This window comes from Camelus ferus, chromosome 14, assembly GCF_009834535.1.
Source record: "Camelus ferus isolate YT-003-E chromosome 14, BCGSAC_Cfer_1.0, whole genome shotgun sequence".
NCBI lineage: Eukaryota > Metazoa > Chordata > Mammalia > Artiodactyla > Camelidae > Camelus > Camelus ferus.
Window position 1 is genome coordinate 3215502 of NC_045709.1, and position 24298 is coordinate 3239799.

The following is a 24298-nucleotide window of genomic DNA, read 5'->3' on the forward strand; positions in this document are numbered from 1 at the left end:
GTAGACTGTCCAGGGCTTTCATGTGTCTTTATCCCACAACATTACCACTGTGCCACCTTCCCCTAACCCCTGCCTCTTACCCACAGCTGAATACTGCTCTGAGCAGGATAAAGATCAAGGTAAGAGTGGTGACTATAGTCACAGACCTAAAGATATGATGGTATGGATTCCCTGGTCAGAGAGAAGCATATGAGGGTCTGGGATGCTCAGATAATGCCTCTAGTAGCCCTTCTGTCCTCCAGGGACCACCTCAGAGTCAGCAACATCACTCACGGCCAGCTGTACAGAGGTGTAAGGACCACTTACAGAGCAGTGTTCACACTACAGTGGGCTTGGGACCAGGCTGGGACCTATGGGGGCACTAAGAACTCTGACAATATAGGATTGGCCATCCTCCGAGACAGGATATAGATGCCTCTTTATGAATGTTGGCTTTGTGATATTCATACCCAGTCTAGTATGATCACACCCCTGCCAGTAGACATGATCTCATTTTATTTTGATAAGCCCTATCCTTTCAAGCACAAAACATGTAGGGAAGAGACCCAAAAGGGGAGAATTTAGACTATGGCCTTTTGGTTGATCAGAGCAGGGACTGGGTCTTACCCTACTGTGTCTGAACATAAAGGATTCTGGATGAACTTGAGATGACTCATGAGGTAGAGCGTTAAAATAGTGGTTATGAAGTATGGTCATTGGACCCCTGGGGATCCCCTAGAATCTTTTGGAAGGTCCACAAGAGAAAAATGGTTTTCATAATGATACTGAGGTGTCATTTGCCTTTTTTGCTGTGTTGACACTTGCTCTGATAACACAAAAGAAAATGTGGGTGAAACCATGGTGCCCTAGCATAAATCAAGGCAGGGGTACCAAACTAGTAATCACTATATTCCTTGTGCTTGCAGAAAGGATGTCCTCAAGAATGACCTTCATAAAGCAACACTACCATAATTATTAGTTTTATTAAATCTCAGCCATCAAGTATATATCTTTTTAATATCCTATGTGACAAAATGGGAGGTACACACAGAACACCTTTGCTGCAGACAGAAATACAATGGTTTGTCTCACGGTAGTTGTGAGCTGGACTAGCTCCTTTTCCATGCAACACCATTTCAGCTGGAAGGAATCACTGGAAAACAAACTGTGGTTATTCGGGCTTGGGTATGGACAGTGTGAGTCTATCACTTTGAGAGAAAAAATTGATAGTGCTTGTTCTAATAATAAAATGTAAACTTTCAAGGGAAAAGCAGAATTTTGGAAAACCTGTGAGCTTAACGGGTCTCCAATACTTAGAAACTTTTTAAATGAGGTTAGTGGTGATATTAACAAATGTGAACATTTCAAAATTTAGATAATCTACATAACTCAATGAATCAATATTTTCCAGGTGATCAATGCATGATGTTAAAAAGTCATGCATGGGTAAATTATTCATTTAACATGCAAAACAAACCAATGAATTTCAGTGTAACAGGTGAAAAATTTATTGATATGGTTTCAGACTCCATATTGCAAGAAGCCTTTAAGAAACTACCACTTGTAGAAATTTGGTATAGCATCACAGAGGACTACAATTATATGAAAAGGCCAGTAAAATACTCTTTCCTTTTCCGACTGCATACCTGCATGATGCCAGATTTTCTTCATATACTTCAACCAAAATAATACTTTGCAGCAGCATGAATACAGAAGCCATTATGAGAATTTAATTATCTTCTTTTAAGCCAGCTATTAAAGACATTAGCAGAAATGCAAAACAATATCACTTTTTCATAATTTTTTAAAAATATATTTTTATAATAATTACATTATTTTGCTAATATGTATTTGGTTTATTATTGTCCACTTTATATTGATTAATTAACATTTTAAGACCTCTCATGTTTAATTTGTCACACAGTAAATTCATATAGATATAACCTACATTTTTAAAAGTTCTTTGGTGTTCTCAGTAAATTTTAAGAGTGCAAAGAGGTCTTGAGACCAAAAACTTTGAGAACCACTGGATTAAGGGCATGAAGTGAAAATTGAATAAATATATATAAAGTGCCTGGTTTATAAAAAGTGCTCAATTATGGTATTAATCACCTGCACATATTTACTGTATACAGACACTTTTATGTTCGTTTAATCTTCACACACCTCTGTGAGATAAGTACCACTACTATCTTTTTACAAATGAGGAAAATGAGGCACAGAGAGGTTAAGTAATCTGCCTAACATGAAACAGTAAATGGGAGTAGAGCTGGGATTTGAACCCAGATAGTTTGACTCTAGAATCTGGCCTCTTAAACCCTATGTTATACTGTCAGTGCGTGATGGTGTTGATGATGGTAATTGTTGTAAATTAGAGTCTATAGTTTCAGGTTACTAACTATAATTGTTTTCCCCAAGCCTGGTGTAAGGTCTTATTTAATGACCCAGATTAGTCTCAAATGTGCTGTGGGATATTAGGGGATGGAATAAAGAGTATTAATGGTGAGAGCAGTACCCCCTCCCATCTTGTGGTACAAGCAGTACAAATTCACAAAGCTCAGAAGAATCAACCGAAAAGTCCAGCTGTCCCTCCTTATGTAGAGATTTCCCCCTCTGTCGTCAATCTCAAGGATCATATTGCATTTGTTAAGTAAAATGTCGCTTTCCCTACACATGGACCCAAGCCCTCAAAGAAATGACAATCTAACTGAAGGGGATAAAACAAATATATGAAATAACAGCGAGAACAGATGACAGCAGCTAATTAAGTGCTAAATTAACATGAAACCAGATTGAACCTTTTTCAAAAAGCTTCTCTTTGATGATTCAGAAAATACTTAAGGGTCTCCAGTGCCTCTGGGTCATAATTAAGGACAGTAATTATTATTGTACTCCTGATGTCACGGAACTCTGTGGAAGTCTTTCACATCTCAATTTGGCAAGCTTTTTTCCTCCACTACTGATCCTGGCTTTGATGCTCAGTCCCCACACTCACCATAAAGCGCTTTTTTCAGGATGTTTTGCTATGTTGCCATCAGCCACCAGCCCTGCATTCAGGGAAGCTTTTTCTTCGCATCTTTGGAATATTGTTGAGGACCGTTGTTACAACCCACAGAGCTCTTTTTGCAGGTGATGCCTGTCAGGTACTGGAACCAACAATGATTGGACTTCTCTGGGCTACTGGGCTATTTTTCTTTCATGCACATCATGGATTTTGTGTCTGACCAGTTCTCCTTTCTGTTTTCACATATAGGCCTGTAGATGTTTAGAGGCAAGTTTGTGGCTAGCCTGTTGCTGGTGGTCTTCTTGGCATATGTTTCTGCTTTGACCTCACTCTCAGCTCCCTTTTAAGTTATTTGCTTTCTTCTTTTGTTCCTCATTGTAATTTTGCTGGCTTATATTTCAGTTATCTTTGAAAACTCTTCTAAATCCTTTGCTGGAATAAGGTGAGTTGTAAGGAAACTTTCTGTTTTGCCACCTGACTAGCAATATGGCCTGATCAAGACCTTCAGCTCTGGGCTTCTATCCATAAAATGCTCGCCTCCAAGGTGCCTTCCACATCCATTTATGATTCTTAGTAGCAGATAACGGAGAATTAGGGAAAATAAGATGTTTCAGGGTGAGGCTTACAAACTGAAATGTGCCCTAAGGAAGTATTTGCTGGGGTACTTCTAAGCCATTATCAATGCAACAGACATCTGGAAAGTGGCGCAGAGTGCAAAGTGGAAACATTACGGTCCCAGTACTTCTCTCTCATTCTTACCTGGGCTAAGGACATTTTCACAACTTCTTGAGCATCTACGTTGTTCAAGGCAGGATGCTAGGCACAGGAATGGGGGACAAAATAGGTAAGATCTGATCCCTGCTTTTGAGAAGTTTGGCAAGTGAGGAAGACAAACTCTCAGGAAGAGAACACAAGGGAGGGAGGGTTGAGAAAGGAAAGAAGTACCAAGTGAGGGCTGCTTAAAGGGCCAGATCTCCTTTAAAATCTCCGGAGCTAAAGCACAGCCAGCCCTGACCAGAGGAGCAGTGCTGAGGGCCGGGGGGGGCCCCTCCCTGGCTGCCCAGTGGCAGCAGCAGACCAGAAGCCCCTGAGGGGGAAGAGGAAGTTCACTGGGCTGCAGGTGTCAGGGCTCCGTTCATGCGAATCCATAAAAATAATAACTTCACACGCGAGTTAACTTATCTTTCCAGGCTCTGCCAAGTTTACGTGCCAGATGGTACTTGCCTCCCACATCTGATTTACTGTAGGGCAGACCAGCTGTGCCTCAGCCCAGGGCAGGCCCACATCTGGCAGCCAGTTGGTTAAATTCCCTCCATATGACACTCATGCCCTCATATCATATTCCCCAGAGCAATTCTCTTCCTATCTGTAGCGGTTTTTTTATGTTTTTCTCTTCTTGGCTTATTTCTAGGGCTATGTTGAATATCTGTCAGCAACAGATCTGCATAAGCACCTTTATGTGGAGGAAAGGATGTTCCTGTGACATATAAATAATACTACTACCATTTCTGTAGTAAAAATACTCATGGATAAAGCAAAGAGCAGACACAGTTGAGTTCCTATCCAAGAGCCATCCCTCTCTTTTCCCTGTGTTTGGAGGAGCCCAGTTTTATTTGGGGAGGCACGTTGTTCCGGGAAAGACCCCAGCCCCCAGCTTCAAAGGATGTGAACTGATTGCTTCAAGGTGACCCCATTTCCTCTTTCTAGTAAGTGGATTGGGAATGTGAGGGTGAACTGGGAGTAGCTAATGATACATAAGTGAAAGTCTACTAGGGGGTTTCTGGAAATAATTTTACTCCCTCTCCAAAAGGGTGTGGGGAGGGAGGGTATAGCTCAGTGGTAGAGCACATGCTTAGCATGCACAGAGTCCTGGGTTCAATCCCCAGGACCGCCATTAAAATAAATAAATAAATAAATAAATAAATAAATAAATAAATAAATAAATAAATAAATAAATAAATAAATAAAATAAACCTAATTACCTCTTGCCAAATTAATTAATTAAGTAAGTAAATAAAATAAAATAAAATAGAGAGAGATACCAAGATTAAATAAAAAACATATGTGGAAAAAAAAAAACCATATGTGCGCACAGAGACTTGTACCTGGGTGTTCACAGGAACTTTATCCATAAAAGCCAAAAACTTGAAACAACCCAAGTGTCAACCAGGAGGTGAATGGATAAACAGATTGTGGTATATTCAGACAATGGAATATTACTCATCAACAAAAAGGAGTGAACTATTGATACCAGCAACAACATGGATGAATCTCAAAATCCTTATACAGAACCAAGAATCCATACTGTGTATTTCACTTCCATGAAAATCTAGAAAAGATTGTTCAATCTATAGTGATAGAAAGCAGAGAATAGATGCTAGGGGTTGGTGGGGGGATTGACTTGGAAGAAACTCAAAGGAACTTTTCAAGGTGATGAAAATGTTTTGCATCTTGATTGTGGTGATGGTTATACAGATGTACATATTGGCCAAAACTCATCTGACCATACACTCAGAACAGGTGCAATTTATAGCATCAAATTATATCTCAATAAACTTGAAATTAAAAAAAAGAAGTGCTCACTTGGGCAGCACATATACTAATATTAGAGCAATGCAGAGAAGATTAACGTGGCCCCTGCCCAAGGATGACATACAAATTCATTAAGTGTTTTACATTTTGATGCAACATCAACTTCTCTATATAGTTACGTTTTAGAAATTTACTAAAACCTTTTAAAACCTGTTTTATTTCTCGATGTGTGACATAAATAAATTTAATTCAAATCTCCAAAAAAAAATGAAGTAATGAGAAAGCCTATACCTGTCTTCTTCCATGAACATTGTCATGTAGAAATGTATGCTTGGAGCTACAAAAAGGCAACCATTTTCCAATCACAGGACGCTAAACCCACAGTTCCCAAACTGTGTGCTGAGGCACCCTGGAGTGCTACAGTGAACTCACAGAGCACTCACTTGGGGTAAACTTCTTGAAACAGAAGCTTTCAAGGGAAACTTTTACAAACAATGCTACCCAACATCTATCTACTGTTGTGGGAACAGCTAGAGCATGATAGTTCATGGTTTTAATATTAGATTACAATAGATTTTTTTATGACATCATATCTATGAAGCTAGGTTTTTGGCAGTTGCTATGACTTAAAAAAAAAAAAAAACACTGTGTGAAAATCAAGATGCAATAGGGATTGAGGGTAATGGTAAAATCTGAGAGGTTTTCAGTGCCCATCAGGGGCACACACCCAATTAATAAGTAGTTGTAGCTATTTGCCAATGAAATCATTTTTTTTTCAATGTATTGTATTTTTTTTTCCAAATCACTACTAAGTTGTTAGGACATAAAGACTTATTAAATTATTTGGACTTAACTATCCAATAAACAGAAATCTGAGGTATTTCTTTTGGCCTAGTGGCATCGTGAAAAAATTTTTGAAACACTAAGGGTACCATGAACTGAGTAAGTTTGGAAACATCTGCAATAAACTTGAGAACAAAAAGCCAACAAGCTTAGGAATGGCTGAGCAGAGAGAGAGCGAGCTGATGCCCTTGGTGATGTCACTGACCTGCTGCCCATATCGAGTCTGGAAAACCTACCTTCAGACTTTTTAAGCAGGTGAGATATTTAAATGTCTTTATTGTCTAAGCCATTCTTGCAAGGAAAAAAAAATCAAACAAAAAAGAGAAAGAATAATCTACATACTCCAGATGCTGACTCTCCTTAGAAGTAAGGCACTCTCCTTTGAGTTCCGTTTCTCTGCATTTATATGCAAATAGTTGTAGGTGGTGTGAGTGTTTGTAATTTAAACGTAGCAGTTTTATAACTTGATTTTTTTCCACTTATGCTCCCTTTGAGAACAAGGACTGACTGAAGGGAGCAGACAGGCCTACAAAAGGGCAGGTCAGCGCACAGTAGCCACAATAAAAACATTTTCAAAATTTTTAAACAATTTTGCTCTCTTTTTCTGCTCTCATTTTTGCTCTCTTATGTCTTAGAGAATTTTGAAACTCTTGCTATATATTGCATTGTGTGACTATACTCTTCCACTATTGATGGATATTCAGAGGGTATCCAATTTTTAAGATAAGCATCACTTCAGTAAATACCCTCATAAATGTCTCTCGTACAACCTACTGGTATTTCTGTAGCATGGACGCCACAGAGTGATAATTCAAAAGATGTATTCAAAAAAATTGAAAACTACCAATAGGCTGTATCAATTCATTCTCCCACCGACGTGAAAATACTGGTTTCCCACACCCTCATTAGAGAGGACGACATGGTGGTTGACCTCTCAGGTGAAAAGGATAAACCCTAGCGAGCCCCTTCCAGAAATGGGTTTAGGAATGGGCATGGGACCCAGTTCTGGACTAATAAAACCCAAAGAGGAATTTGCCTGAGGAAACTTCTGGAAAGATTTCTTCGATCCTAAAAAAGTCACAAGAAAATTTAGATTCCCTCTTCCTTTGGAACTTACCAGGACTGGACATGGTACCTGGAACTGCCTCAACCTTTTTGCCACCATAGAAGAACAACCCTAGGAAAAGTTTGGCAGAACAAAAAGAAAGAACCTGGGTTCCTGGTGCAGTTACAAACCACTGAAGTTACCATACCTGGAGCTGGCTGTACTTCTGGAGTCTGGGCTATGTCAGATAACAAATTCACTAACACCTCAAAGCTGTCTGTTACGTTTTTGTGTTACTTGCAGCCAAAAGCTTCTATGTGCCATTCATTAGTCTATGTGAATGGTTTCCTTTTTAAAAAACTTTTGCCAATCTTATGGGTAAAAATTGACTTCACATCTTATTTTAATTTGTATTTTCTTTTTATTGATAATGTTGAGTATTTTTCACATGCATAGTGACTTTTTATAGTTCTTCTATTGTGAATTGCCTATTCATATCCCTTCTCCATTTTTCTATTGCATTTTCTGTTGATTTATGAGTTAAGTATTAGGTACATTAATCTTTTGTGTATTTATATCTTGCAAACATTTCCTTCCTTAGAGAAGCATTTTATTTTAATGCTTCAAATCCACCAGTGTTTCAATGCTTATTCAAATCCACCAGTGTTTTCTTTTCTGATTTGTTGGTCTGTGTCTTTTATAAGTTGGCCTTCTCCATTTCAACATAACAAAGAAATTCTTTTCTTTCAGTATTTTATATTTAGATTTTATGATTAGCCTTTTAATACACCACTAATTTACTTCTGTGATGGTGTAAGACTGAAATCTAACTTTATTTTCCAAAAGGAACAGGTAATTTTCACAACACTTTTTGAACATCATTTCCACCCCCACTAACTGAAATATAATCTTTATCATAAACTAAAGTCCCATAAATTGATTCATCTGTTCCCAGATCCCATATTCTGGATTACTAATGTATTTGTCAGTTTTTGCACCAAAATCACACTGTTTTAAATACTGAACTTTGAGAGCATGTTTTCACATCTAGTAGGGCAACTTGTATCCTTTTCATTTTCTAATTGGATGTTATTGCTAGTATATAAAAATGCTATTAATTTGAGCAGGTTAATTCTGTATCTGGTCAAAATTGTATCTGTATTGTTACTGGCTTACCGACTTCCCTTATCAGTTCAGTTGCTTTGCTTGTGCTTCTTAGCTAGGTCATATAAAATATCGCTCTCAATTCACTTTAATTCATTTGGCCTTGAGGTTTTTTTTTACCTGATACTAATGTTACCATACTTCCCTGTGAGTCGGCCTTTTCCTGGGAAGTACTTTCCTATCCCTTTATTTTCATCCATAGTGTGTGTGGATTGCTGGTTCGATTTAGATCTAGTTTTTAAACAGGATTTTAAAAACAAATCTTAGACTAGGGATCCATTCATTCATTCAACAAATATTTATTGAGGGACTCAGCAGTGAACCAAACCAGCAATGAGCCCTGACCTCACGGTGTTCACGTTGCAGCCTTTAACCTACTCACACACGCATTGTGGTTTCTCTTCTTTTTGGATTTAGTCCTGTCAGCCTGTTTTACGTGCTCTCTTTCCATGTGTTTTGTTAATTTTTCCCCCACACTTGCCTTTTATCAGATTGGGATTTTTTTTTCCTTTTTAGTGATCTAGAAATTACATATTTCTTTCTTTTTTTTTTCTATGTCTGTGAATCTGTCTCTGTTTTGTAGAAGAAGGAAGGAAGGAAGGGAGGAAAGAAAAAGAAAGAGAGAGAGAGAGAGAGAAAAGGGAGGGAAGGAAGGGAGTTGTTCTTACTGGGAGAAAGGAAAAGAAAAAGCAAATAAGAAAGGTGAAACCATTCCTACCATTGTCCATAAGTAGATAAAGTTTCCTTTCTCTCTGGAAGCTTTTCAGATTTTCTTTTATCCTCAGAATCTGTTCATTTCACCAGGATTTTCAGGTGTGTATTCTATTTTTACGCTAGTTCTACTGGATTTCAGAGGTTCCTTTAAAAAAGATGAGTTGTTTGTTTTCAGATAAAAAGCTCACTAGGACCTTGGCTGAAGTCACCCCTCCCTATTTAAAGATGCAGGTGAAAAGTCACGAATGACACGTGTAATGACTTTCTATGTCCTTTTTTTTTTTTTTTTCAATCGGGTATGTCTGTGTTATTTACGTTCTAATTTAAGAGATAGATACATTTTTTAATAAAAATAGATATTTATTGTTGGAGTTTGGGGAAATCTAAATAAGGAGATCATCCACAATTCTATTACTAGATATTATTGCTTTTAATGTTTTGTGTGCAAAAAATAGATGATTCTTGTGTCTCTGTAGCCCAAAAAAATAGATCCTCCATCATTTCCTGCTTTCCTATGTCTCTGCTCTCTGACTCTAGAATTCCTGATCCAGTTGGTGTCTGGGGACTTCCTGGACGGATCCTTTTTGTTCCTTAACTTCTCCCTGTATTTCCATCTCTGTGTGTCTTTGTTTGAAATTCTGATAGACTTCCTGAGCCTTATCTTCACTAATTTGGCCTGTTCTATTGCTCAGTCCCTTCACTAAATTTTCCATTTCACATTAAAAAAAATTTTTTTTATTGAGACACAGTTGATTTTCTATTTCATATTTTTAACTTTCTAGAATTATTTCTTGCTCTCTGGGTCTGGTTTTCCAAAGCAGCCTATTTTTGCTAATGTTTGAGTGCACTTCCCTCACAGTTTTTTTAAATGTCTCCTCTGTTTCCTGAATTGTCCCTTTTGCCTCCAAGATCAGCAGCTCTTGTTAATCTTCGTACTTTTCTGTCATGCTGTTAGTTTTCCTCAAATACCTAATATGGGCCAGTTGCCCCATCACACTTTGATTGGGAGTAGTTGGCAAGTTTCTTCTATAACAGTGTTTGGTTTCCCCAAAAGGTCTTTCCTCCAAAAGGGTTCTTTGTGAAGAGGACACCCCAAAGGGTACCCCAGCAAGGAAGCTTGGGTGTGGGGCAGCAGGCAGGGTGGGGACCCCTCCCCAGCTGCCAAAGTGAAGAGGACTTTACTCTCCCAATGAAGAACTTCAGTGTTTGCCTCCTGGGAAGTTTATCTTTCCTTCTTCTCTCTGCTTTGTATTTCATGGATTCTGGACCTCCCTTGAGATCACCTTGGCTATTTTACTCCCAGAGCGTCCAATCATTTTCCTCCCCTGTGTTTTCTTCTTCTTTTCTTTTAAATGGTGGTACTGGAGATTGAACCCAGGACCTCCTACATGCTAAGCACACATTCTACCACTGAGCTATACCCCCAGCCACCACTGCCCTCTTCTCCCGGCGTTTCTTAGCGAACCTTGCTGTTTGGCAAGAGGTTAGTGAGAATTGTAACTAGCCCTTCTAGAGTGAAGGCAGTTCTCAATTCATTTTCTAACAGTAGCGCCAGGACCCTCTCCCTGCTCATTGTATTTGTTGAAGCTGAGCTCAGAATTTCCCACATTCTACTCTTATTCAACAGTCGTTTTCTACGAGGTGGGTTTGGACTATGGTTTTGAGGAATTTCTCTCAGTTTCTGGTGTTCATCTCCTTTCACTGGATTGAGGGAATTGGAGAGAAAGAAAAGTAGCCTCCTGTATTCTGACCCACACCTACGTGCATTCCAGAGGATTCATTGCATGATTCTTTTATGTCCTGAACTCCCCAAGGAGCTCTGAAAAGGAGCCAGTTTGCTAGAATTTGATTTGTATACACAGGAGATGTGAACAAACTTTTTTTTTTATTGCTTTTAATATGTAGTGAATACCAAATGCTATACTAGTCACTTTAGATACATTTCCTCACTTAATATAATTCTTACTAAAAAAAATCTATGTGAGCCAGAGATGAAGGCTGAGGTGAGGACTATGAAAAAACCAATGATACACAGAGCAAGTGTGTAACTTGGCCACAAGTTAGACAACTAGTAAGTCACAAAGACAAGCCCCAAACCCAGCTCTCCCCAATCTCAAGACCCAAGAATACCAAATGCTATATGTACTATCTCCATGCAAATGGCCATATTATTATATGGTAATGTAATTCCACCACCTGGACTGTTGAACTCAATGAATTACTCATTGAATTAAGTGTGCTAACATATATCTGCTACAGTATAATTTAACTTTTTCTGAGAGATTTTACTAAAGTCTACAAAAGAAGACCTTCCAATTCTCAATTATCTGACATGTAGGAAAAGCTGGAACATTCAGAGTGTTGGGAACTGAAAGCAAATTAAGTTCTTTGCCTCCTCAGGGATTTCGCATCTTTGCGTGAATGCTGTCCTCTCCCTGCTTAAAATATTTTTTAGTGCATAATTCCCACTTCCTTGTTCATGATTGGTTGCTTCCAGCTCCACTAAGAAGTCAAGTCAACTCCCAGGAACAGTCCTCCTACAACTGCATCTGAGACACAGCCCTTCCTCCCAGCCCTGCATTTCTAACCCAGCACTCTCTTTCCTCTCTTACACAACTTGTAATTATTTTGTTTACTTGTTTTAGTTTTTTGTTTTGTATGTGTGTGTGGTTTTTTTCTTAATCTGTCTTTCCCACGAAATTGTAGGCTCTAGGAGAGAAACCTACATTTCTTACATCAGCCCCTAAGTGTTAAACTATTAGTTAAACCATGGTTGTTATTAAGAAGTGAAAGAATTCTTCCTGAGCCAAAAGGCAGTGCTATGGTTAAGGTTAGGAAAAGAAGGGAGATGTAAAAGCAAAGAACCTGGAAAATAGGAAAAATCATTTCATAAATGATCAAGAGTTAATGTCCTACCAGAGATGCCCATTTCTCTACCCTCTGGATATACTCTTCCAGAGACTTTGCCTCCCCAGCCCCCTCCAAGACCCCAGGCAAAGATGAGTAGTTGAAAAGTGGTCACCTGATCCAACCATACTGATTGGACTAATTGGGTCAAATGACCATCTTTAGGCCAAGCTATTGGTCAATTACAGTAATTTATTTTGGGAATTTGGCATTGGGACCTTAGGATTCTTGATAGATCAGGGAAGAGGCAGATATGATTGGCATACATGTGAGCTAAGAAAACCAGTCAGCAGAGAAGAGAAAAGTGAATCAGGTGGACAAAGGGATTCAGAGAGGCCCCACAGGGTGGCTGACAGGGCTCCCAGTGACTTCAGTTCCTGGACTCAGCCCCCTTGGGAGCCCCACTGCTGTCTCTGCTCCGGGACTCAGTGAGACAAATTTTCCTTTTTGCCTAAGCCAGCTTGAGCAAATTGCCACCAAATGGTTCCTAATGAAGACAAATGTAAAGTCATTGTTATTCCTCACCTCCTTCGTGTGTATGTGTGTGTGTGTGTGTGTGTGTGTGTGTGTGTGTGTGTATGTATTGAGGGAAGAGCCATTTAACCTCATCCCAAAGGCCTCCCTTTTTGCCATATGGACAAGATAAAAATCCTTCTTACAGTCAGGCTCTGTCTTCCACACAAGCAACATAAACTATAGGTAGGATTTCTGAGACACCTCGAAGGTCCTTTGCCCTCCCCCAGACTCCTCCCACTACTAAAACTGCACCATTGGGGTGGAGCGGAGGGTATAGCTCAGTGGTAGAGCACATGCTTAGCATGCATGAGATCCTGGATTCAATCCCCAGTACCTCCATTTAAAAAATAATAAAAAATTAATCAATTAAACCTAATTACCTCCCCCCAAATTTTTTTTATTAAAAAAAATGCATCGTTGCAGATAATTCTCAGACGTAAGCCTTGTCTCCCCCAAAAACTGCAGCGCATCCACAATACAGCAGATTCCTTATAAGTAGAGTCTGGCCCTGTTCTCATTTCCGTCTTCACTGTGTGTAGGATTACATGGGAGTAGCACCTGGCACAATTCCTGTGGGAATAAATGAATCCAGTGGGAAAACGTGGGCAGGAGGGGTAGCGCTCAGGGGTTTTCGGCTTCGGCACTTTGAGCTGGGTTACTTCCAATCATTGGTGAGCTGTCAGATGACAGTTACAAAGAATTGAAAAATCCTGAACTACATGGCAGGCTCCACATCCATCTGTGCAGTTTCCATTACTTTTACAAGCATTAATGCCACCTGGCCAGATGCGTTTAAACAAAGAGGAGCAGAAAGGTTTACATGTTCCAGGGGGACTGGTGGGCAGAGAGGGGGAATAAAGGAAAAAGAGAACTGCCAGGCAGAAAGGTGGAGCTGTCTGGATCTTCCCCTCCTGCTTTCTCTCTTCCCACCCTTGTTCTATTTCGTAAGTTTTATTGCCACCCTGACATTATCTAAATTATGATTTGAAATGCACTCAAGCAGGCTAACTTGTGGTTGCTTTTGTAAAATCTGAAAAAGCAAATTTAATTTCTTCCTACAGAGAAAAACTGCAGTGTTATAAATACAACTAAGGGACTGTTCGTGCGCACCCAGTGACTGGAATGAGCAGATGCGTGGTTTTCATATCTATTTTCATAAGCCTGGAGGTTAGCCTCCCAACGGTACCCAGCAGGATTCCATCCCATCTTCTCAAAGTGCTTCCATAATGAGCTGCCATCATCCGTGCAAACAGCCCTGTGAGAAGGGGCAAGTCGTAGTGGTTCCGTTTACAGATGAGAAGAGCGAGGTCTGGGGAAAGGAGATGATGAGTTTTCCCAACTGCACAGCAAACCCATGGCAGGCAGGGCTCAGAGCTCTGAGCTCCCTACACTCCATCCCCAGAGCCAGGTTCCTACTTGAAAGGAAACTCCCTCAGGCAATTAATCTTTGATTCTAACAGGGCTGTAAGGTAGAACGGATGTAGAAATTCCAAAAAATGAGATAGACTTAAAGCAGATGCTATACAACAAGTGCACATACACAAGTTTAAAATTTCTTTTTGCATGGTTCCTGGACAAAGGTTTTAAGAAAAACCATGGCAGTCTCAGAAAGAGTGCTCTTGCTAATCAACATGGGTGGAGCATTATTCCACATGGATGTGAAGCCCAAGGAGTATTTCTGTATGCTATTCTTGGTCTAGCACAGGGTATGAATCTAATTGGAACTGTTTTGATCCACATCTAGAAGTTTCCAATGAATAAGCCATTGCCTAATTGGCCCCCTGAGTTAGCAAATGGTTGCTATTTTGATGACTGAGTTTTCTTTCGGTAACAACTTTTTACTCCATCCAGTTCAACATACATTTATGGGCAAAGAAGAGTGCTGGCTTTGGGTCAAGGCTTGCAAGGAGAGAGGGGTTTGAGGAAGAAAAATAAATAGTATGCAGTCTGTTGCCTCCAGGACCACAGAGCCCATTTGTATAAATAACTAACTTAATTATAAGGCAAATGGAATTAGAGGCCATAGAAGAAGCAAAGGTACCAGAAGGCAGAGGAAGAAACAATGGCTGTTAGAACAGGAGGGTAAGGAGCAGGGGAGGCAAATTCTAAGGCATCATAAAGGCAGCATCTGAACTGAGGGGACAGAACAGCAAAGATGGAGATGGAAGCAGAAGGACAAAGAGTAGATAAATCAGAAGGTGGGTTGGGATAAAGTTGTAAATGGGCTTGAATTTACTTCTGCAGGCAGTGGGGAGCCCCAAGCGTTTTTAAGTAAGGAGTCAAGAACTTCCCTGCCAGCCTTAAACAATTGGGTTACTTCTTTTTTTTTTTTTTACATAATCATATACATATATTTTATTTTAATAAAACTACCACCTGTATCATTATATCTATATTTTTAAAAATTTTCTAGCAGTTGCTTTTACTTTATTTTTTAACACTTTTATTGTGGTATGGTTCCTCTATAATCAACTACACACATTTCAGATGCTACGATTTGATGAATTTTGATAGCTATATACTGGGTTACTTCTAATGAAGAAAAAACTGTCTTATTTGGGGGCCTCTTTGTTACAGCAGCTTAGCCTTCCTCTAGCTAATAAAAATGCCCTCATTTTACAAATGAGGAAACTGGAGATTTGATAAAACAAGCATCATGTTACCAATCTGTGGCAGAACCAGGACTAGACCAGAAAATTTAAGCCAGAATATTTCACTGCTTCAAAACATGTGCTGATGATGATGGTGAACATAATTATTGTGATGGTGTCAGCGGTGATGATGGCGGTGGTGGTTGTGGTGATGGAGATTCTTTGTTTTTGACAAGCTGGTCTTAAGAAGATTTGTTTTGTATCTTCTATTCTTTACATTTTTCTATTTTTTAATGCAAAGTGACACAACAGATGATCCACATAACCAGTTAGTCAATTATCCATGGGTGATTCCTTCCTCGAAACTAAATTAGCAAAGTTGTTTCTCAGACTAACACTATCCTACAGCATCATCTAAAAGTAACCTCAGGAAGACAGAACAATTTATTATAAATCACGAATGTCTGTGGGGTTTAAAGATGCAACCTGTTCATCTGGGGAATGGCTCTTGCTGTCCGAGTTTGTCATGCTCCGTGTACGTGGCGTAACTCAGGTTGCTGGAGCCCAAGTTTAATTAACATGCTTATTCCGTGGTGGAACTTCCATTCTAACAAATTAAATGTTTAAACAGCCAGTGCAAACATTTAGATCTGAGTCAAAATTGTTTGCAGTCTGCCAGTTTAGGCATTTAATTTATTATAATCCTTTCTATAATACATGCCTTGAAAGTCATTTTTTTGCACCGCAAAATATCATTAGAATTTCAACTGATGCTACTGAGTCTCAGACTATCGGAATGTGATGTGAGAACTAATTGGGATTGTAATCAAGGGCAATCAATGAAATAATAAACGAAGCTTCATCTGTCCTGACTTCCCCAATTGACCAGGTGATAAGGATGACAGATGCCAACTCTGGGCCAGACTTTTGCCCCATAAATCTCTGCTCCTGTAGAGAGAAGCAACAAGAGGCAGAGTTTCTTGCAAGATCTTGTAAGTCTCTCAAATATTTCATTTTGAGAGCCCTTTCCCAGAGCTTGACCTCTTCCTCCCCTGCAGATATTTTTTCAGAATATCGGATTTTGCTAGCTTTCAAAAACTTCCCCTTTCCTGGAGCTAAAGAGAGTGAAAATGCACTGGAGAGAAAAATGCTAACAAAGCTCCACTGAAGCAATGCTGACTGCACTGTTAAAGACCTCAAGCAAGGTACCAAAGAAGCAAGACAGATGGCTACTCCAGAGCAATGACCCTCTGTGGCTCCAGGTGACCACAAGGTGGCAGTGAAGGTCTTCTTCGCCCTGCCCATTGGCACCGCCCCCGCAACCCCTGACCCCCGCTACCCTGCCTCCTCCCCATGGTCTCCCAGGGAAACAGATATGTGCATCCAACTCGAAAGCCCTGAAACTTTTACATTTGTAATAAAGATACTTTTATGGTTTTGTTGTGAATAACATGGAAACTGGAAAATGGTTGGAAATTCCCTCAATAGCTCTTGTTTGAAGAAAATGGAAGTGTTGTGTTGGAACTAAGAGGAAAGTATCAAAGGGTAACAAAGGCTTGTCAGGCAAACTCATTAAATCCAAGCTTCTGCATCTACCAGGTGAGGGGGTTGGCTCCTCTAGTGCCTCCAGTGATCCTTCCAGATCCTTCCAGGAGTGTAGAATGGGCCAAACTCATGGAGTGAGGGAGAGGATGGATGCCACGAGACAGCCAACAATCACTGCTGTGTGCTTATCAAGGTCACCAGAAACCGAAAACCTGAATTTGTTCCCTCTCTGGCTCCTTCAGCCCTCCATTTCTTGCTGGGAAATCTTTCAAGTTCTTCCACAAAACATCCCAGATTGTTTAGACCTGGAGACTGAATCATCTAGAATCAAGCTCAGATTTCATAATAAGGCTCTATCTCCCCCAGAATTGGCTCGTGAAAGAAGGGTGGAAACAGTTGAATTCAGCCCATTTGTTATTTCTAAAAACAATCAATTCAGATCAGTCCAGCTTTGTTTATTTTTCCCAATAGTTTGGGCTGTTTAGACACACAAGAGTGTTTTCTCTCAGAGAATCTCCAGGAATTACCCATCCAAAAGGCTCTATAAAATGAGGACAGACGTCTGCCCCTTTTCACAGGTTTACTGTTCAAACGCTGGGAGGGTTAACTGAGAAATAAGACAAAAATCCTTTCTCATTAAACATTTATGCTGAGGCATTTCAATGTCTAAGGGTTATAATTAAATGAGGCATCAGCTTTTTAAAACCACTTTTAAAAAATTAGTCATCATTATAATTAGCATTAAATAAGTCCCTACTATGTGCCAGGTACTGTGCTAATTACGTTATGTGCATTGCCTCATCAATTCCCATTACAACCTTGCAAAGAAGAAACTGACACTTCCCCCCATATTATAGATGCAGAAACTGAGGTTTAGGGAGATGACAGTGACCTGCCCAAGGTCATGGATGTGTATCTGAGTTCAAAGTCCCTGAGCAATATATCCAGCCCCAATTCTGTTTTCAGTTTTCTCATAATCCTCAGGGGTGAGCCCTCTTTTCTCCTGGGGCCTGGGCGAGTAAATGCATTAAATATTTATAAAATGAGACCAACTCATTAAACTTTGAAGTGGGAAGCCTGGACTTCCTGTGGTGGAAAGGATACAAAGGGTCACTTATGGTAGCTCTCGGCCTCAGTGCCATTACGTGAGGTGGCTGCTGGTTTTGCTTCAAATTTGCCACTGAAGAAAATTCCACACTCTTGGAGTTCAGGAATCTACCTAGTCTTAGTCCATCCGGGCTGTTATAACCAAGTTCCATGCTTACTAACAACAAACATTTATTTCTCACAATTCTGGAAGTTGGGAAGTCCAAGATCATGGTGCCAGCAGATTTGGTGTCTGGTGAAGTCCCTTTTCCAGTTGTGACTGCTGACTTCTCACTGTGTCCTCCTCACATGGCAGAAAGTGGGAGAGAGATCTCTGGGGTCTCTTTAATAAGGGCACTAATCCCACTCGTGAGGGCTCCACCCTTATGACCTAATCATTTCCCAGGGGCCCCACCTCCAAGTACCATCACATTGGGCATTAGGATTTCAACATATGAATTTGGGGGGAGACACAAACATTCAAACCCAAAGCACACCTAAGTGGCCTTGGCTGCCATTTAAGTTCCTTTCTTCTTGTCTTAATATTCAATGGACACAGAGAACCACCAACTCTCTCTAATAATGAGCTTGAGGACTACCAAGAAAACACACAATTCCTGAGCCAGATATGATGTCAAGAGATCTCCAGTTCTGTCTTCTGGTTCCAGATAGAGATTGTCTAACTGGAAACAAACTTAGAAATCACAACATACTGACAATAACTGCTAGCTTTTCTGAACGCCTACTAGGGGGCAAAGAACTTTACCTGTATTAACTCATTATACAGAGGAAGAAACTGAGGTGTAGAGAAGTGACTTTCCTAAAGCCACACAAACAGAGAGTGGTGAAGTTGGACTCTGAATCCGCTGTGCTCTGGACTTAATTTGTTAAATCTGTGTCCCTTTTCCCTGGGCTGGGCTGATGCGAGGGAGACAGGAAGGCAGCTGCAAGAGTAGAATTGTAGACAAAACACTGAAATGAGAGACGGCACAGGTCCTGGGAAAACTGGCTGTTTCCTTGTCTGGACCTCAATTTCCTCATCCTCACAATTCCCTAAGGACCCTTTTGGGGGGGTGGGTGATTAGGTTTTTTAATTAATTAATTAATTAATTTTTAATGGAAGTACTGGGAATTGAACCCAGGACCTTGTCCATGCTAAGCATGCGCTCCATCACTGAGCTACACCCTCCCCCACCAAGGACCCTTTTCTAACTCTGAAATTCCAGGATTTGGGTCCAAGGAGGATAGCTGAGTTGAAAAATGAGACAGGAAAGTAATAAGTTGGGATGCCAAGGGAGCAGCTGGGGGCCATGGCTTTTCTGTTCCTCCTGCAGGGACTCTGTACCAGCCGGGAACTTTTCCTTCCGTTCTCTATATTATGCATTCAACATTAGACCTCTGTTTTATCTTCAGCATGTTAGTATTACACATTTATATTTTGCCAGTTATCTCTTCTATTAACCCGGGCACTCTGCAAAATGACTTGTCATTAATAACGTGAACTGGTCTTTTCAGTTTAGACAGAAAGTAAGATATGGAATTGAAGGAACCGTGTTATCTAATGCATTTTCAAAGAGATTTGTTTGGAGAGAGCGCTTGTTAGAAATACCTAAGCAAAAAGCATCAAATACTTGACAAAGTATCTATTAGAAATATCGCTTAGAACACTTTTTGGGCTTAAAGTCCACCAGCGTGCAGTGCTTCAAATTTTCTGACAGAATTTTAGTAGCCAACCATATTAGAATCTTATAACCATAAATGCCAATGCCCAAATCACAAATGGCATCTCTATTGGATGTGGATTTGAGGGTATATTTGTTTAGGGAGGTAATTTTGGCCTTACTGTTTAGTTTGCTTGCTTACTTTTATGAAGTCAGGCACAGAATTTTGGAACTGGGCAGGACCAGCTAGATTACCCTTGTCTGTAGAAAGGAATCTGGCCCTGGGTACAGGAATGTCCCCGGTCACACAACACAATGCAAAGCCAGGACTCAGAGCAGCTGCTTGACTCCTGGTCCCTCACTTTCTCCATCCTGCCAACTGTCATGCTGCACAAAAGGACAGAACCAGAAAAAAAGGAGCATCAGAGGACAATGTCATTAGTTGTCATCTCTGAGCGAAGAGACAGAGGTTCTAAGGTTCTACCATGCTTGTCGGAGCCCCAGAAAAGGGTAAGTAGATTTGATATAGGGAAGCTCTGCAGACCAGGGGCTGCAGCTGGGGAGGGCTGAGCTGTACCTGACACCCCTTGGGCAGAGACCAAGTCTGGTGACCCACTTGGGAGAGAGATTTATACGAAACACACGTCTTATTGCAAAGCTCTCAGGCCCTGGACTGGCAATGCCGTGGGACAAGAATGGGGTGTGGGATCCCGGGAGCCTCATGTATGAACCCCAGCTCTGCCTCTCACTGCCTGTGACCATGGGCCATAATTTCGTCTCTCTGAGCCTCAGTGCCCCCATCTGCTAAGTAAGCCATCTTTGTGTGCTGTACAAGCCTGTGAATGTGTACATTTTAGTACGTGGCTTACATTTGTACGTTTTTATCATGCAGTCAGCAACTGGCCAACCAACCGTGACTTGCCTTCTTTCCAAGGACACGAGCCGCAAATTCTGACTCACAGAAAGAAGGCTGGCCTTGGATTCCTACAAGCAGAAGTGGCCACAAATTAGACAGTGTTGGCCTGGAACCCCAGCCTAAGCTTTCCAACTCACCAACCAGCTGCTCTGCCTATGTTTGTTCACGTTAATTCAAACACCTTCCAAGCCAGGGGGAAACACTGCTGCTACTGTAAGCGGAGCCCAAGACTGGCAGAAAGAACGCATTAAACAGCCCTGACTGGTGACTACGCTCTGCTCTGCGTGTGAGGGGTGAGTCTGCAGAACCAGCTGTCCCCCGCGGATGGAATGGAGCCATGCCGCTGGGCTTGGGGGCAGACAGAAGATGGCTGGCTGCTCTTCCTGAAAGTGTAGCCCTCCAAGACCCTGCTGAAAGGTCAGATTTCCAGAAAGAACCCAAAAGAGAGCCAAGACCTTTTGGGGGACACATCCTCTGTCACTGTGACTGGGTAATGTATCACCTACGGGAACCAAGAGACCTCAGCTGCAGAGCAATGAGGAAGAAAAAAGGGCCAAAGAGCACACAAAACCCAGATGAAAAGCCCAGAAACTTCACAGACTAGGCAACCCCATGGTCGCTGTGTTCAAAGATAAACTGAGGCATATTACAAATGTTAAGTTTACTTGAGCAAAAATCAACTCCAATCGAATCGAATCCAATCCAATCCAATCTGGCAGATAGAAAGGGAATCTGAGGAGCTGTACCAAACGAAAGACTTTTATAAGCAGACGTGAGCAGGACGAGGAAATTATACCAGCAAAGTGTGGGTTGCTTGTGGCAAGGTCACTTCCCTTTCGGGGATGCCAGGGCGTCTGTCAGGCCGATGACCTCACTAGGGGTGACCAAGTGACTCCTGACTGACTGGCTTAAGATTTCCTTTCTGGGAGAGGCTGAAACTGTAATCAAGCTAAGTCTGGGTTTTGCTATATGGGGCTTACCATAAGTGACTTCATTTTGGGACATGTTGTCTTGTTCTCAACAGCTGTCATGGGAGAATCATTTCTCCCACAGTAGACTCTCCCACACAGAAAATCATTTCTCCTGCAGTCCAGTCACTAAACAAATCGGCCCACACGGTGGTGTACCTCCTATTGCCTGGGAGACGGCTCCTCAGATAGCACTGAGGAAGTGCTCTGAGGAGGTAGGGGAGAGGTCAGTGTATGTACGATTTTGGTGAAGGGGGGATACGTTTAATCAAGCACACATTTAGGCAGAAGGTTGCCGCTAGTCACAAGGAGCAAATGTCTCTGTTAATAATTTTAGTGCTTTTCCAGATATGAGAAGATGCAAGAATTTGGGCTCATAGAATCTTCTCCTGAAAATATCTGACTCTCTGGAGGCCTGTTCTGCCAGTTTTCCCCAAGCACAGAGCGCCTCCTTCCTGATCTCTGTCCTGAGCTCCTTTCAGGTTGTGTTGATGGTCAGTGACTGCAGCGGCTCGAGACTCAACCCTTGTAGAGGCAGATGGCAATTTTTAATTGGCACCTCAAAGAACTCACATCGAAGGAGAGAGACAGACACATGAGTCACTCCCCGTGTTGTAAGGAGGAACAAAGTAGGTGAAAAACAAATGGAAGAGATGTGCTGTGAAGGCCAAGGGGGGAGGGACAGTTTACACCAGAAGCTGGGCTTTAGGAAAAAACACAGAATAGATGAGCAGGGAGCCATCCAGACAGAGCTGTGAGTGCAAAGGCCAGAAACACAACGTGAAGCATGACTCAAGCGAGGACTGAGGGGAGGACAAGAAGCTGGAGCAGGGAGGGGGTGGGAGAGAGAAAGCAGCCCCCACGGGCCATCTCCCTTCCCCACATCATCCTGACACACAACACCTGCCCCTGTGCTGTGCACTAGCTTTCCTCTGACTTCTAAGAACTGCAGTATGTTCACAAGCACTGACAAAAGCCTCACACAGCCAAAGATATTAAGAAAACATTGTCCGCTAGATCTAGTGAGATTCATAGTGCACTTCAGTGTGTAAACTCTGTACCATCCTGCAGTCATGAGATCTGTTGAAGTCAGTGTTTCCTAAATGTAGTTGAATCTTTTCCTTTTCTTTTTTTATTGGACACATTAATATGCCCCCATCATACCTAGTGAGTTTTTTAGGGTAATGCCAGCTGCTATAACAAAGAAACCCTAAAATTTTCAGTGGCTTTCTCCATAAGCATTTACTCGTGACTTACATGATGCTGTTAGTTCAATGCAGATGTTAGTGGTCAGTAGGTGCCCTTCCACATGGTGATTCAGGGTCCAGGTTACTTCTATTTTATGACTTTTCTCTTGCCTAGGGTGAAGAAGCTAAGTCAGCAGGTGGGAAAGGCAGAACAGAGAAGCAGCCTCAGCCCTTGAATGAGGTAACTGAGAACTAGTCACGTGGTCCCACTTAGATGCAAAGGGGCTTGGGAAACATGGTCCCTGGCTGGGCAGCTGGTCTGTGGTTTTAAAGGGACAGCACAAATTTTGATGGGCTGTTTCTGGTAACCACATCCAACAACTAAATATATTCCTTGAGCCATCACTTCTTATCATCATGCCCTCAATCATGCCAGTCCTCCCGCTTAGAAAGCCGCCTTCCCCTCCCACAAATCCTCTTTCTCCAGTTAGCAAGTTCCTACCCACCTCTGGAGCCAGTTGAAAGGTCAGTTGCTCCAGGGGCTCTTCCTGGATCTTGACCCCATTTCTCTTCTCTCTCTGCTTATAAGACTTTGGATAGTGACCTTCAAAACCTTGTGTCTATTTCCAACCAGAAGGGGAGCCCCACATGGGCAGGGTCTGTATCCCAGCCACCTTTATATTACATATTACGAGTGCTGAGAGCTGTGTTTGATAAACAGTGAACCATCAAGGAAGGAAGGAAGGAAGGAGGGAGGGAGGGAAGGACAGGAGGAGGGGAAGAAGGAAGGAACTGTGACATGTAGAGGAGTATAGTGGGAGGAAGCAGCCCCCTCCCATCTGATACTCTGTAATTAACAAGGGCAAAGGGTTTTTTAAACCAGAGTTTTGCTCCGCTTAGGAGCCCAGGAGTTAAACATATGCCACTGTAGGCAATTTATGCTCTCATCTTTTTTTCTGAGAGTTTTTTATAGATGGCCTTTAACAGCATGCAAATTAGTGCCTCTTCCTTCTTTCAATCTCATGACTGATACTAATATAGTAAACAATGATTGAAGTTCCATATCTGGAAGATGCCTGGCTTATTGTTTTGGTCTGAATGCAGTCAGCCTGAACTTGATGGTGTACATAATTTGAAAGAACATAATTAAAATAGGCTTAAAAAAAATCTGGACAAGACTTACTGCTACAAAAAGAAACTTTCAAAATGCAGGCTCACAGTCTGAAAAGGCTACAAACTATACAATTCCAACCAAATGACATTCTGGAAAAGGCATAGCTACAGAAACAATAAAAAGATCGTGGTTTCCAGGGGTTTGGAGAGAGGGAAGGAGGGAGGGATGAATAGATGGAGCACAAGGGATTTTTAGGGCAATGAAATTACTCTGTATGATACCATAGTGGTGGCTACATGTCATTATGCATTTGTCAAAGCTCACAGAATGTACAACATCAAAAGTGAACCCTAATGTAAGCTATGGAATTTGGTTGATAATAATGAGCCCACGCTGGTTCATTGATTGAACCAAATACACCACACTGATGTGGGATGCTGAGGGTAGGGGAGTATATGTGTGTGGGTGGGGAGGGCTGTGTGCAAACTCTCTATTTTCTGCTCAATTCTGCTGTAAACCTGAAACT

General features: G+C 41.3%; 1 non-coding gene across 1 annotated transcript; it reads left to right on the plus strand.

The window, feature by feature from the left end:
* The first annotated feature begins 5558 nt into the window (after positions 1-5558).
* LOC116668769 lies at positions 5559-5665 on the plus strand. The gene has a single exon (XR_004326008.1). It is a non-coding gene; the product is annotated as a U6 spliceosomal RNA (small nuclear RNA).
* Positions 5666-24298: the final 18633 nt, after the last annotated feature.